Genomic DNA, 15,896 nt, shown 5'->3' on the forward strand with positions numbered 1-15,896 from the left:
GATGAATCTTGGCTGAAAGCAGAGAACACCAGAAAGATGTTTACCTGTGTGTAATTGACTATGCAAAGGCATTCAACTGTGTAGATCATAAGAAATTATGGATAACATCGCAAAGAATGGAAATTACAGAACACTTAACGGTGCTCACGGGGAACCTGTACATAGACCAAGAGGCAGTCCTTTGAACAGAACAAGGGAATACTGAGTGGTTTAAAATCAGAAAAGGTGTGTGTCAGGGTTGTATCCTTTCACCATAGTTATTCAGTCTGTATGCTGAGCAAATAATCCAAGAAGCTGAACTATATGGAGAGAATGGGGCAAAAGGATTGGAGGTAGACTCATTAACAACTTGTGATATGCAGATGACACAGCCTTACTTGTTAAAAGTGAAGAGGGCTTGGAGCACTTACTGATGAAGATCAAAGACTACAACCTGCAGTATGGATTACATCTCAACATAAAGAAAACAAAAATCCTCACAACTGGACCAATAAGCAACATCATGATAAAAGGAGAAAAGACTGACGTTGTCAAGGATTTTATTCTACTTGGATCCACAATCAACGTTCATGGAGGAAACAATCAGGAAATCAAATGATGTATTGCATTGGGTAAATATGGTGCAAAAGACCTCTTTAAAGTGTTAAAAAGCAAAGAAGTCACTTTGAGGACTAAGGTGTGCCCAACCCAAGCTATGGTATTTTCAATCATGTCATATGCATGCAAAAGCTGGACAATGAATTAGAAATACTGAAGAAGAATTGATGCCTTTCAATTATGGTGCTGATGAAGAATATTGAATATACTATGGACTGTCAGAAGAACGAACACATCTGTTTTGGAAGAAGTACAGCCAGAATCCTCCTTAGAAACGAGGATGGCTAGACTATGTCTCACGTACTTTGGACATGTTATCAGGAGGGACCAGCCATTGGAGAAGGATATCACGCTTGTAGATGGTCAGTGAAAAAGAGGAAGGCCCTCAATGAGATGGATTGATACAGTGGCCGCAACAATAGGCTCAAACATAGTAAAGATTGTGAGGATGGTACAGTGCCAGGCAGTGTCTCATTCTGTTGTATGCAGGGTGGCTATGGGTTGGAACTGACTCAACAGTATCTAACAACAACAGTGATCAACTAGCTGTGTGTTCTTGGTCTTTTGGGGGAGTTCCACATTTTCTGTGAGCCTCCTTCTCCTCTTCTGTAAGATGGAGATATTAACGATAGAGTCGTTTACAGAATTTTGTGGAATGACCTGTGTGAAGCACGTAGCTTAGCGTCCGGTGTATAGAAGATGCTCAAAATGGCCAAGTGTATGAGTGAATGACTGAAATACTCTGCAAACTGTTTCTGGGAAGATGGGAGAAGACAGGGTAATATAATAACTAAGCACTCTTTCCTCTGATCCTCAGTACAACCCAATGAGGTTCATAAAAGAGGAAAATTGTCTAAGGTCCTTAATCACCTTCTTTTGAGCTCTTTTTATTCAAGAACTGAGGTTCCCAGTGGTTGGGGGGGAGGGGGAAGACTTTCTGAAGGTCACAAAGGTTTCAAGAATTTGAATTCAGGTCATGCCAAGGCCAAATCCAAATGTCATGATCTGTCTAACTTACAGAATACCATCTCTCCTGAAAAAGGGAGGATAACACCAGCCCTTAGCAATCTTTAGGATAGACTCCAAGGAGCCAAAGGAAATAAACATGCTCTGTTTAGGTGTGAGGAGTCCCTGGGAGTCCCTGGGTGGTGTACGTAGTTAATTCACTTGGCTGCTAACCAAAAGGTTGGAGGTTCAAGACCATGCAGAGGTACTTTGGAAGAAAGTCCTAGAGATCTACTTCTGAAAAATAAGCCATTGAAAAGCCTGTGGAACAATGTTCTACTCTGACAACCATAGGGTTGCTATGAGTAGGAATGGACTTGCTGGTTCACTGGGTTTTTGTTGTTATTGTTTTTGTTTAGGTGTGACATAAGGCCCAGCCTGGAGCCCTGATGTTCATTGAGTAACTAATATGTACAAAGTGTGATCTCAGATGTTGCTGAGGCAACATTGATAGATAAGAAAGCTGACAGTTTATTGGAGAGAGGAGCATGTATGTAAATGACCAGAGGTTCAAAACAGGACCACAAAACTTTAAAGGAAACACAGACGGTTCCAACTTGAGTGTCAGTGAAGGCTTCACTGAGGAGGTGGGTTTTGAGTTGGGACTTAGAGTTTGCTGGGTTACAGCAGCAGAGTGTGGAAGTGCAATGCCAGATGAGAGACACAAAGATTCTAAGGCAGATCACGTTCTGGACAGACTGTGGCTTGATTATAGGATTTGGGTGCATATGTTTGAAGGAGGGTGGAAAGCAGGAAATTGAGGCTGGAAAGATGGGTTGGACCAGGTCTTAAATGCTACACTGAAGATTTCAGCCTTGACTTTGAGAAAACTGGAAGCTATTGAAACATTTTGTGCAAGGGCATGACATGCATCTTTATGTTTCATTCGGATTCCTCTGGCAGCACACTGAAAAATGGATGTGGGGCAGAGTCTGGAAGCAGGGAGGCCATCTTGGAAGCTGACGCTGGTGGAGATTAATGAGAACCTGAACTGAGGCAATGACAGAGGGAATAAAAGAGTACATCCAAGTGACAGCTACCATTTTTAGAGCAAAAGCACTTTGCTTATATTGTCTCTCCTCCTCGTAAGAAACAGGTGGTGCTCTTAGCCCCATTTTACAGATATGAAAGTTAAGATCAAAGAGGTAAAATGACTTGTTCTCAGGCTACACACCTATGGACTGAAAGATCCAGGATTTGAACCCTCCTCCACGTCCACTGAGAGTCTTAATCACTTCCATCGTAGGCATTGCTTTTGCCTCAATACCACTTAGTGACCAAGAACAAAAAGCAGAGGAGGGGCTCTTCTTTTTTAATTTATTGTGCTTGAAGTGAAAGTTTACAATTCAAGTCAGCGTCTCATACAAAAAGTTATACACACATTGTTATGTGACCCTAGTTGCTCTCCCTACAATGTGACAGCACACTCCATCTTTCCATCCTGTATTCCCTGTGTCCATTCAGCCAGCTCATGTCCACTTCTGCCTTTTCATCTCGCCTGCTGACAGGAGCTGCCCACAGAGTCTCCTGTGTCTACTTGAGCTAAGAAGCACACTCCTCCCCAGTATCATTTTATATCTTGTAGTCCAGTCTAATCTTAGTCTGATGAGTTGGCTTTGGGAATGGTTTTTTTTTAGTCCAGTCTAATCTTAGTCTGATGAGTTGGCTTTGGGAATGGTTTTAGTTTTGGGCTAACAGAGAGTCTGGGGGCCATGACCTCTGGGGTCCCTTCAGTCTCAGTCAGACCATTAAGTCTGATCTTTTTACTAGAGCCTGAGGTCTGCATCCCACTTTTCTCCTGCTCCATCAGGGATTCTCTGTTTTGTTCTCTGTCAGAGCAGTCTTTGGTGGTAGCCAGGCACCATCTAGTTCTTCCTTGTCTCTGGAGGGGCTCTTTTTAAAAGCTTGTCCAGTCCTCCCTGCAGCTCTGTTTACCAGAACTACAACCAAACAGTAGAGACAGCAAGGGGATGATCTCACTCAGGATTCTTGGCTTGCAGGACTGAGATGACCACAGGTGATGTGATCGTTTCCTGGGCTCAGAGATAGAAGAACAGGCAATTAGGGGTGCCCCTGGAAGAATTCCAAGGTGGGAGCCATGAGGAGATACTCCATTTGGGGGAGGCTCCCTCCAGGTTGTTCTCTCATCAGTTGTGGCCTTCTGAGCTATAAGTGAGAGACAGGAGGCTAGACCATTACATGGGGGCGATCCTGTCCTCCCCAGCCTATTTATGAGGCCTCCTCGCCCATTGTCTATGGAGCTCTGCCTTGACAGGCAGTTTTCCTTAGAAGTACAGATGTTTACTTTCTCTCTGACTACTGTCTCAATCCCCCTATTCTCCCACCCCATCCTCAGTCCACGCAAAATATTTTAGGTAATGCCTTCCTTGTTCTGTTGTACACAGGGTTGCTATGAGTCAGAACCGACTTGATGGCACCTAACAACAACTTTCTCAGTCATCATTAGGCAGTTTACTAATACAAACAGTGCCCTACTTTACTAGCTGATTTTTGGGAGTAGACTGCCAGGCTTTTCTTCCTAGTCCATCGCAGTCTGGAAGCTCAGTTGAAACCTATTCAGCATCATAGCAACATGAAAGCCTTCACTGACAGATGGGTGGTGGCATTAGATGCAGTGGCCAGGAATTGAACTGAGTCTCCCACGTGGAAGGTGAGAATTCTACCAACTACCACACTGCCTCATACTGTCCTACTTTATAATGTTTATTTACAGCAATTCCCTCGTGAATGATATTTTCACCCAAAAAACCAAACCCATTGCCATCGAGTTGATTCCGACTCATAGCGACCCTATAAGACAGAGTAGAACTGCCCCCATAGAGTTTCCAAGGAGCGCCTGGTGGATTTGAACTGCCGACCTTTTGGTTATCAGCCGTAGCACTTAACCACTATTCCAGCAGGGTTTCTGATATTTTCACAGCACTCTTTAATTGGAGGTGGCGTTATTCCAAAGTCTTATGGGAAAAAAAGAGCCTGCAGCCAGTTGAAAATTTCCTCCCAAACTCTTCTTCTCCACTCCATATAGATGCTCAAGACCCTTCAATAGATGCACAGTTCTCTGCATGCTTTCAGCACATATTACCTAATATAAGGATAGGCTCAGGGGCCTAAGACAACTTCTCAGCGGCCTGTCTACACTCCTACCTTGGCCCTCAGTGCTGCCGGTGCTGCCACCCTTAAGGATGAAGACGCATGCACACAACCAAATCCATAGAACCCAAATTGAGAAATAGAAAAACAGCATCTCTCATTTCAGTGCACAGGGACTGCTCCTGCTGACTGCTGTGAAGCCGACCTGCACTGAAGGGCAATGGAGCATGGAGTAGGGGCAGGTAAGAAACTACAGACAGGCCTCTTAGAAAGACCATAGCCACAGGACAGAGGAAATGGCTCAACTCACAGCCCCTAATACAGCAAGCAATGGCCTGGTGGCTCCAGGACCTCAGAATAAAGCATGGGCCTGGTGTGACCACGATAGGTCAGAGACGTGGACATAACCATGTGGGCACATGAGTGGTTGGACTGCACTTCACCCAGTCAACCAGTGTCCAGCCCTATCCTAGGCTGGTGGGGAGATGGGAAGAGAAGCCAAATCTCCATCCTCAAATCACTCATGTCTCAGCAAAACATCTCTTACTTAAAAAAAATAATAATAATGTTCTGAACATCTACTGTGCGAAAGGCAGTTTATGTCAATGTTCTCATTTAATCCTCACTTGGGAGAGGATATTACCCTTAGAGCCCTAGTGTACCTGAGTCACCTTGAGCTTCTCTTCCTGTAGGAGCCTTCAGGTCATTATTAGCAGGAAGCTGGGAGGGGCAGAGGGGATGACTATACATCTGACTCCAAAACATTAGATGGTAAGAGAGATCTTTATTGAAGGTTTCTTAAGGAGACAAAATGATTGTTACGTCAAAAATCATAACTCGAGACTTCCAAAATATCTGCTGACAACATCTCTTTCTCCAAAGCCCTCCTCTTTAAGGCAACCCTAACAGCTGGCTTCCCACCTCATTTCTACACCTCCCTCCTCAACACGGAGCCTTGGTGGCACAGTGGTTAAGCGCTATGGCTGCTAACCAAAACGTTAGCAGTTCAAACCCACCAGCAGCTCCTTGGAAACTCTATAGGGCAGCTCTACTCTCCTATAGGGTCACTGTGGGTCAGAATTGACTCAACGGCAATGGGTTTGGTTTGGTTCTCCTCAATATCGCTCACTCCCCACCCACTGCGATGCTCCTCCAAGTACCTCCTCCCTCCTAGCTCCTTCATTCTGCTTGTCTCCCTTAACTTTTCTTTCATAGAAAAAAAAAAAAAATTAGCCTTTCTCTGTGGCCCCAAAACTTGTAAGAAACGGTAAAGCTACAAAAAGAGAGAGAGGGAGAGAACTCACATGACTATGAATCTTTATATTAACAAAGGGTTTACATGTACGTTGTTCCTCGTGAGCCCTCTTCAGACTCACAGTAGTAACCTGTGAGGCAGGTATGACTCTCATCACATTTATATACGAGGCTCACAGGTAAAGTAAGTTACCTGAAGTCTCCAGCTGAAACCCAACGGCTGAAACCATGGCCTCTTTCCTCCATACTACATCTGGCTCCAGAGCTGTAAAAGGCTGGACAAAGCCATCAAATTGTCAGTGACACATTACAGGGTGTGGCTGCCAGAACTGCCACCCCGCTACCCTGGGGCAGGACTGATAAGCTGTGCCCTGGAGACCAGCTGCCTCAGCAAAGGCAGAAAATACAAGCACTCAGAGACTCCGAGGAAGCAGGGATGTTTGTAATAAATTCCCTCAAAAAAGACCCAGGAAATTGGCTTCTCTCAGGGGATGTCTATCAGAACCAAAGTGGAAGCTGCCTCCTGTGAATTTATGACCAGAGACAGACCGTTAAAATAACCTGAAGTAGCAAACGGGGAAGGCTTTGTGCAAGAGGATATGTGGGTGTGCAGGTTAATGAAATGTCTTTGGGATTAACAAATGTTTTGAAACTTTTAAAAAAATCAGTATTTAAAGTCTGTTAGTGACTTGCTCCAAACCCATGGCTATAAGGCCTCATGCTCTTAAAAATCCACTTTTAATAATTTATGTTTTTTGCTGCTTTTAGATGTAATGTTTACTTTAGGAAATTTAGAAAAGCCAGACAAGTATAAAGAAGCAAGGGGGAAAAAAAATCACCAGCCTGTCATTAACCGCAAGCAAACAGTGTTACTCTTTTGGTTTATTTGCTTCTAATTATTCCCGGTACATTGTTTTCTATACATAGTTGGTATCACAATGTGTATACTAATGAAATCTTGCTTTTCTCCTCCATTTATCACAAGCATTTCCTGTAAGTGTTCATCAATACATTTATCCATCAGTATTTGTGCCAAAACAAAATACCACAACCTGGGTGGCTTAAAATGACAGAAATGTATTCTCTCATAGTTCTGGAGGCTAGAAGTAAAAAATCAAGATGCCAGCAGGTCTGATTCCTTCCAAGGGCTCTGACAGAGAATCTGTTCCCTGCCTCCCTCCTGGTTTCTGGTGGTTGCTGGCAATCCTTGGCGCTTCTTGGCTTGTAGAGGTATCACCTCCAACATCTGTCTCTGCCTTCACATGATCACCTTCTTCCCTGTGTGTCTGTGTTTCTGCCCAAACTCCCCTCTTCTTATAGAGACACCAGTCATATTGGATTAGGGCCCACCCTAATCCCATTAAAAAAAATTATGACCCCATTAATTACATCTGCAAAGACCCTGTTTCCAAATAAGATCATATTCACAGCCTTTGGGTAGACATGAATTTTGGGAAAACACTATTCAACCCGGTACCCTTGGGTGGTGCCAAGAGTTTGCACTCAACCACACATTGAAAGGTTGGCAGTTGAATACACCCAGAGGCACCATGAAAGAAAGGCCTGGTGATCTACTTCCGTAAGACTAAAAAAAAACAAACCATACCCATTGCTGTTGAATGGATTCCAACTCATAGTCGACCCTAAAGGACAGGGTAAAACTGCCCCATACGGTTTCCAAGGAGCACCTAGTGGATTCGAACTGCTGACCTTTTGGCTAACAGTCATGGCTCTTAACCACTATACCACCAGGGTTTCCTCCATAAGAGTACAGCCACGGAAAACCCAATAGGGCACAGTTCAACTCTGACACACATGGGGTCACCATGAATCAGAATCACCTCGATGACAACGGGGTTTGTTTGGAAACTCTATGGGGCAGTTCTACTCTGTCCTATAGGGTGGCTATGAGTCAGAATTGACTCGACAGCAACAGGTTTTTTTTGTGTGTGTGTGGGTTAAGAGAGGGTCGAGCCTAGGTCAGGGATATCAACACACATGGGATGGGCCCTACCCTCAAGGAGCTTAGCCAGATTTACAAAATCTCATAATCATTACCTCCAGGAGGATATTCTTACTGTCACTTATTTCTACTTATCCTATGTGGACAGAGATTGCAAAGTGCCTGATTTCAAACAACAATGGCAACAGGAGATACCAGCTCAGTCGATGCTTCCTCCATAATGTCTAGTCTCTCTGACTCCCATCAAACTTCCCTCAACTTCTGTTCTCTCACATGTGACTCACTGCAACGAGTCTCTCTTCTTTCAGTCACTTGTAATCAATTCGCCAATCTTACTCATACCCCAGGTGCTTTCTTGCCCAAAGATGACTCTTGATATCCCATCTCTACTGAGACTGAGAGTGCCCCGCTTGGAGTCTCTACTGATTCTTCCCTCTATCCAGTCCTATTTTCCTTTCTCCTGCCCAGTTAGCCTCTAAGGCCCATCACATCTAGCCCAGATACAGCCCTGGACCCATCCCATCCCGCCAGCCTCACTGCCACTGCCTTGGTGCGGCACTTCATCACTCTTGCTTGGGTGGTTGCAGGAGCCCTCCAACGCTGCTCCCAGTTCAACGTTCATCATCCCTACTGCTGCCAAAGTTGGCAACAGCCATGGTGAAGGGGGCGGCATATTCTCCTTTATGTCAGTCCTAGAGGTTGGCATTCTTCGCGCTCTTTGTGAATTCTATTCCATTTCCAGCCAGTTCTGCACATGTTGGCTGTGTGAAATAAGAATTAATAGATTAATTATGACATCATAGAATCTCAGAGTTGGATGAGACCTTCGGTATCATTTAATCTACCCCCTTTCCCTCCACCTCCAAATCCATGGAACCTCAGTGCAACACCCCGGAATACTGATCATGTAGCTTTGACTTCCGGGTCCCTGGGTGGCGCAGTTGAGCTCTTGACTACTAACTGAAAGGTTGGTGGTTCATATCTACCCAGAGGCACCTCAGAAGGCAGCCCTGACTATCTGCTTCTGAAAGGTCACAGCCTTGAGAATCCTGTGGGGCAGTTCTGCTCTGCATACATGGGGTCGCCACAAGTTGGAGTTGGCTCAACAGCAACTAATAACAACAAGCTTTGACTTTACTTTTACTGTGGGATTTCATTCCATCACAAAGCAATTGGCTAGATCTAACTTTTTTTTTTTTTTCATTTGCTTTTAAAGAGTATTGAGAGAGCGGAAATCTCCCTTTCTGGATCCCATTTCTGCCCTCCGTTGCCACAGAAAAGTCTTACACTTCTTCCCCATCATAGCACCTCACATCTGAGCTTAGCTCTCCTATGCCCTTAAAGTCCTCTCTCTTAGGCCAAACAGCTGTAGATCCCTCCTTCAATTCTCCTTCTGTATGGCTTCAGATGTTCCTCATCTCTTTGGAATTCCCTTGGTTCACTCCAGTTCATCAGTATGCCCCTGAGACCTGCCTAGAGCTATGTAGAAAACCCCACTGCTGTCTGGCAAGTGCAAGCTGATGGTGGGACCCCTTCCTCCCTCCATTTGCAAGTTGGGCTGGTATCCACACAGTCCCCCACTCGCTCTGTAGTGCAGCAGCCCCGGTCCTGTGACTGACGTAGCCCCGGCCTGCTGATCATTTCCACTGTGATAGCTGGCAGAGAGTACTGCTCTGCAGAGGGAAGTCAGAGAGAGGGCTAGGCCCAGAGCTGAGAATGTGGCCAATCAAGGCAGGAGGAGGACCCTGGGCATCTAAAGAAGAGAAGAGAAGCTGTCTCAAGGGAAATGAGCATGAAAAGAACATGCAGAATCCATGAGGACAGATCTTGTCCAATTTGTAGAAGCTACGCGGCTATGCGGAAAGAACCTGGGCTCTCGGGACTGAATCCAGGCTCTGCCACTCATAACTCTGTGACCTTGAGCAACCCAAGCCTCAGCTCTTCATTGGTAAGATTTAATTAAGAATGTCTACTTTGCAGAATTGCTGCAAACAGTAGGGATAGGGTCCATAAAGTACTTAGTGTAGAGTCTGGCACGTAGCAAATGCTCAAATATAATAGCTGACACTTATTGAGCACGTCCCAAGCACCATACTAAGCACATTTCAAACATGTGTGAGTGCTCGCTTCGGCAGCACATATACTAAAATTGGGACCATACAGAGAAGATTAGCATGGTCCCTGCACAAGGATGACGCACAAATCCATGTAGCATTCCAGATTTTTGAAAAAGAAGATAAAAAAGTCATTTAATAATTTGACAGTAAGTTGAGAGGGTAGATACTATTATTTTTATTATTCATATTTTATAGATGAAGAAACTAAGAGGTAAGTAACTTAACCAGGGTCACACAAGTAGTAAACGGTAAAGCTGGATTCTTAACCAAGGCATTTGACTAATTACTGTAAACTGATGGATGATCAGTGCTAAATTCTGGTGACTTAGATATTCAACCAGGAGGAGTATGCCTTTGTTTATTGTGCTTTACACACATGTATTTTACACAGCACTCTCCAAAGAGAGCCAGTGTTTTATGAGAGAGACCACACAACACACAGTGTACCAGTCTAGGAGTCAGTAGGCCTGGTTTTATTCTCAACTCTCAAGTCCTAGCTTGGACATCTCAGTCAAAGCACTTCCTCTTTCTGGCTCTCAGCTAACTACTTTATAAAATGAGGACCAAAAAAAAAAAAATCAAACTCATTGCCTTTGAATCGATTCAAACCCATAGCGACCTGTAGGTATAATCTAATCTGATGTGATACAATCATCTTCTGTAATGCAAACTAATGTGATGTAACCAATCAGTTGAGGTTATGTGTTGTAGGGTGGATCAACACAACTAAGGCCCTGATTTGGACTTTTAGCTTACAAAACTGTGAGAAAATAAATCCCTCTTCTTTAAAGCCACCCACTTGTGGTATTTGTGTTACGGCAGCATTAGAAAACTAAGAAACTAACCCTGAGTAGCAGAACCACCTACAGCAGGCTTTGGGGTCAAGTAGAATGCAGCTTGATCCCTTCCTAGCTTTTTACTAGGAAATGCTGGTGGTATAGTGGTTAAGAGCAACAGCTGGTAATCAAAAGGTCAGTAGTTTGAATCCATCAAGTACTCCTTGGAAACTCTATGGGTTAGTTCTACTCTGTCCTGTAGGGTTGCTATGAGTCAGAATCAATTCAATGGCAATGGGTTTGGTTTGGGTTTTAACTTTTTACTGGTCAGATGGTTTCGAGAAAGGCTCTTAACTTCTCTGAGCTTGTGAAATGGTGTCATGGAAAATATCTGTCAATTTAGCTGGGCCATGATTCTCAGTACTGTGTGATTGCCCACCACTTTATGTGATTGTCCACCATTTTATATGATTTTCTTATACGTTGTAAATCCTATCAGTATGATGTAACAAAATGGATTAGCGGCAGTTATATTGATGAGGTCTGCAAGATTAGGTAGTGTCTTAAGCCAATCTCTTTTGAAATATAAAAGAGAGAAGCAAGCAGAGAGACATGGAGACCTCATACCACCAAGAAAGTAGCATGGGAGCAGAGCCCGTCCTTTGGCCTGAGGTCCCTGTGCTGAGATGCTCCCAGACCAAGGGAGGACTGATGACAAGGACCTTCCTCCAGAGCCAACAGAGGGAGAAAGCCTTCCCCTGGAGCTGACACCCTGAATTCGGACTTCTAGCCTACTGGACTGTGAGAGAATAAACTTCTATTTGTTAAAGCCATCCACTTGTGGTATTCCTGTTATAGCAGCACTAGATGACTAAGACAAATGGGGTACTATATTTCTTGAAGGATTACAGTAAGGATCAGCAATGATGTTATGCACGGTGCCTGGCATCAGGTCATCAAATATGTACTCAAAAGACAGTAGTTAATATAATTATTAGATGTGAACTCAGTCAAAAGGAGGTGAACAACTTTTTTAACCCTAGGGCCAATTCAGAAAAAAATTCAAATGATTATGGCCTTGCATAAGAAACCTCCTCCTCCTTAATAAGCTTCTTTTCTTCTTTCTTCTTTTAAGCCCATTAAAAATTAAACATTGTAATTGTGGTTACCTAATCTATGAAATATGTGCATGTCGGTGCAAAAATTAGCATGGCTTTTTAGTCTCTAGAAGAGACATGCTCACATCTGCCTCACTGAAAAAGAAGTAGCCTGGAGATAGCTTTCTCATTTTTAACCCTGAAATTATGGGCCCTGGGCCACTCCGGGAGCTCGGGGTCACAGGAGGATCTTGTCTTAGTGGTTGCTCATCTCTATGTGAGAAAAGCCTAAGGTCTATAGGGAAATCTTACTGTATTCATAGAATATCAAAGTTCATCCCACTTTCCTGCTGAGGAAATGGACACCAGAGTGAAAAACCTCCCCTGCATTTCACAGTCACAGAGCCAGGAACAAACACTTTCTGCTTTCACACACTCTTCAGTTTAAAGATATGGCTAAGAACCCTTGTGTGCACGTGTGTGCTTCTTGGGAGTGAAAGGCAGGAGGAGACAGGACCCCAGGCCTGGAGGAGCCCACAGGATGGAGAAGCAATTGTCACCGACAGACAGCAATGAGGGAACAGCTCAAGACTCTCTATGATTCAGAGCTAAGTTGGGCAGCCCAAGTGCCAAGTAAACTCCATGTGTTATTGTTGTTGGGTGCTGTCAAGTTGATTTTGACTCACGACGACCCCATGTGACAGAGTGGAACTGCCCTATAGGGTTTTCATGGCTGTAATCTTTGTAGAAGCAGACTTCCAGGTCTTTCTTCCACAGAGCGGCTGAGTGAATTCAAACTGCCAACCTTTCAGTTAGCAGCCCAGTGCTTTGTTCACTATTCTTTCTCCAGTTCCTAGAACAGTTCAGCTGAGGCAGTGTGTACAATTAATGGACTCTGGAATCACAGTGGCTGGGATTGAATCATAGCTCACTCAAGGAATAGCTGACTAATGTTGGGCAAGTTATCTAACTTCTCTGTGTCTAAATTTTCCCATGGGTAACGAGCCCTGGTGGTGCAATGGTTACGCACTCAGTTGCTACCCAAAGGTCAGCAGTTTGAACCCACCATCGGCTCCACAAGAGAAAAGACCTGGTGATCTCCTCCCATTAAGATTATAGCCTAGGAACCCTATGAGGCAGTTCTACTCTGTTCTACAGGGTTGCTGTGATGGGTATCGACTCAACAGCACATGACAACAAGAACAAGGCATAGATAGTATTGTAAACATGGAATGAGATAATCCATGTAAGATGCTTTAGAAAGAATGAGCACAGAGCAAATACTCAATAGACATTAGCCATAATTATTAGAGTAAGTTTTTAACCATGTGCAGCTACATATTTGACATGCCATCTCTGATTTTTTGCCAATTTGGCAAAGCTACGATGCCCAGTTGCTTGGTCAAACACTAGTCTAGATGTTGCTATGAAGGTATTTACATGCGATTTAACATTTAAATCAGTTGACCTTAAGCAAACAGATTGCCCTTCACAAGGTGGGTGAGCCTCATCCAATCAATTGAAGACCTTAAGAGCAAAAACCTGAGGTTTCCAGAAGAAGAAGTTTCTGCCTCAAGACTGTAGCACAGGCATCCTGCCAAGGTTTCCAGCCCACAGCCTGGCCTATTGATTCCAGACTCAAGATTGCTGGGGTTTCTAGCCTGTCATCTGTCCTATAGATTTTGGACTTGCCAGGCCCCATAATCCTATGAGCTAATTCCTTAAAATAAACCTCTAGATAGATAGATAGACACTTTATTGGTTTTGTTTGTCTACAGAACCCTCACTAGTACTCTATTAAATGAACAATTTCTTTCATAAGGGTCAGCACAAACCTGGTTCCTCTGAGGTAGAGGTTAAAGATGTCCCAAATGTCCAATTTTCCCAAATTTCTGTACCACTCCATCATCTCTAACATCAACTACTCCTCCTCCTCTCAGTACTATTCTTCCCATCTTTGGGTTCCAAAATATGTTGCAACGTCTCACAGAATTCATGGACTGTATCAAGGACATGGCTCATGAGGTTGTGGAAGTGGCAAGTCCCAAATCCGTGAGTTAGGCGTAAGCTTCTCCTGACTCACATGGCCACAGGGGCTGAAAAACTCAAATCAGCAAGCCAGATAACAACTGCTGGCTCACGGGGCTGTGGAAGCTGGTGAATTCCAGAGTCAGCAGGTCAGACAGCAGGCTGCTGGCTCAAGTACCAAGAACTAAAGGTCAGACAATGATGAGCCATATACAGGATCCAGATGCAGAGAGATGTATATATCCACATATATACATTGGGTGCAGGCCACACTCCAGGGAAGGGTGTGACCTGAGTAAGGATGGGACTTGAGTCATGCTTTCCTGCAAGGCTGTGACTCAAGATACAAGATACCCTACACTAATCCTATCTCATTAACATATGAACCCATTGCCATCGAGTCAATTCCGACTCAGAGCGACCCTATAGGACAGAATAGAACTGCCCTGTAGGGTTTCCAAGGAGTGCCTGGTGGATTCAAACTGCCGACCTTTTGGTTAGCAGCCATAGCTCTTATAGAGGTTAGGATTTACAGCACATAAAATGGAGGATAATTACATTAGATCACAGAATGGAGGACAGCCACACAACACTAGGAATCATGGCCTAGGCAAGCTGACACACAACACTACCACCCCACATTAGGGTTTCATACACCTTATTTGCATGGTCCCACCCAATCATTGTGTGAGAGTCACAAAGACTATGGCTAGAAGGGCCATATTAAGTAACTCACTGCACCACACTATTGGATGATATTTGATAAATGAATGAATGAATGCAATTAGAGTCAGAGATGGAAGGGATTCTTGCAGGCTGAAGTGACCAGAAAAGGTTTCTGAGTGGAGATCAGACTTGAATCGGGTGTTTAAGGAAGTGTAGGATCTGAGCAGAATAAAAGAAGAAGGAAAAAAATTTTTTTTTACACTGAGAAACCATTTTAATTCTGCTAGAATCCAGATTTTTGGACCCATGGAGTTGGGGTGATTCAGCCAGGCCATTTGCCTTTAGGTGTTCTTTTGAACCTTGAGCCTTGAAGCTAAAAAGTCACCTTCCAGTCAAACGATGGTCTAGATAAAAATACAACAAGTGGATAGCTTTAACAAACAGAAATTTATTTTCTCACAGTTTAGGAGGCTAGAAGTCCAAATTCAGGTCCAAATTCTCTGTTGGCTCTGGTCCTTGTCTCTTCAGCTTCTGCTTCCTGGTTCCTTGGAGATCTTCATGTGGTTTGGCATCAGTCTTACCTCACATCTCCTCACTCACTTGTTTAATCTCTTTAATGTCTCAAAAAAGATTGACTCAAGATACACCGTAAACTAATCCTGCCTCATTAACACAACAAAGACAACCTATTTCCAAATGGGATTATAACCACAGGCATAGAGGTTAGGATTTACAACATATATATTTGGGGACCATAATTCAATCCGTAACAACTAACATAATTGAATCCATAACAACTAGACTTTCTTGCCTTGTGCACTGTGCTCTTTTAAAGAATTCAGTCAGTCTTGGAAAAAGAGACTTCAAAGGTCAGACTTTGAGCTATGTTTTAGGATAAATCAGTAATTACTTTCATTGTTCTTCAAGACAACGCTGTATGGAATTCTTTCTGACCACAAATTGTTTATCAGTTCTGTTCTGGCCCTTTTTCCATGGCGATGCTGATAAGATTTGGTATAAGAATTTTGGAAGTTCTTCTCATCTTCAGAACATTTTTGACTCTCTAGTTTAGTCAAAATGTTACCCCAATTTTCAAACTGCATATTAAATAAACCTCAATCAACTTCTTTTATTGGCTTAATATGATTTTTGTTTTAAACCCTTTCAAGGTCCAATTATTTTCTCCTCTAAATTTTTTTTGATGGATTTTGATACATATCATGTGGTATCTATTGCATATGGACCAGCTAACCCTGGAGGCAGAAAATGTTGGAATATGAGT

At 43.6% G+C, this 15,896-nt stretch overlaps 1 non-coding gene across 1 annotated transcript; it reads left to right on the forward strand.

Moving 5' to 3' along the window:
- Positions 1-10,049: 10,049 nt before the first annotated feature.
- Positions 10,050-10,156, forward strand: LOC126058159 (U6 spliceosomal RNA). The gene has a single exon (XR_007513122.1). It is a non-coding gene; the product is annotated as a U6 spliceosomal RNA (small nuclear RNA).
- Positions 10,157-15,896: the final 5,740 nt, after the last annotated feature.

This window comes from Elephas maximus, chromosome 1 (genome assembly GCF_024166365.1).
Source record: "Elephas maximus indicus isolate mEleMax1 chromosome 1, mEleMax1 primary haplotype, whole genome shotgun sequence".
Lineage (NCBI taxonomy): Eukaryota > Metazoa > Chordata > Mammalia > Proboscidea > Elephantidae > Elephas > Elephas maximus.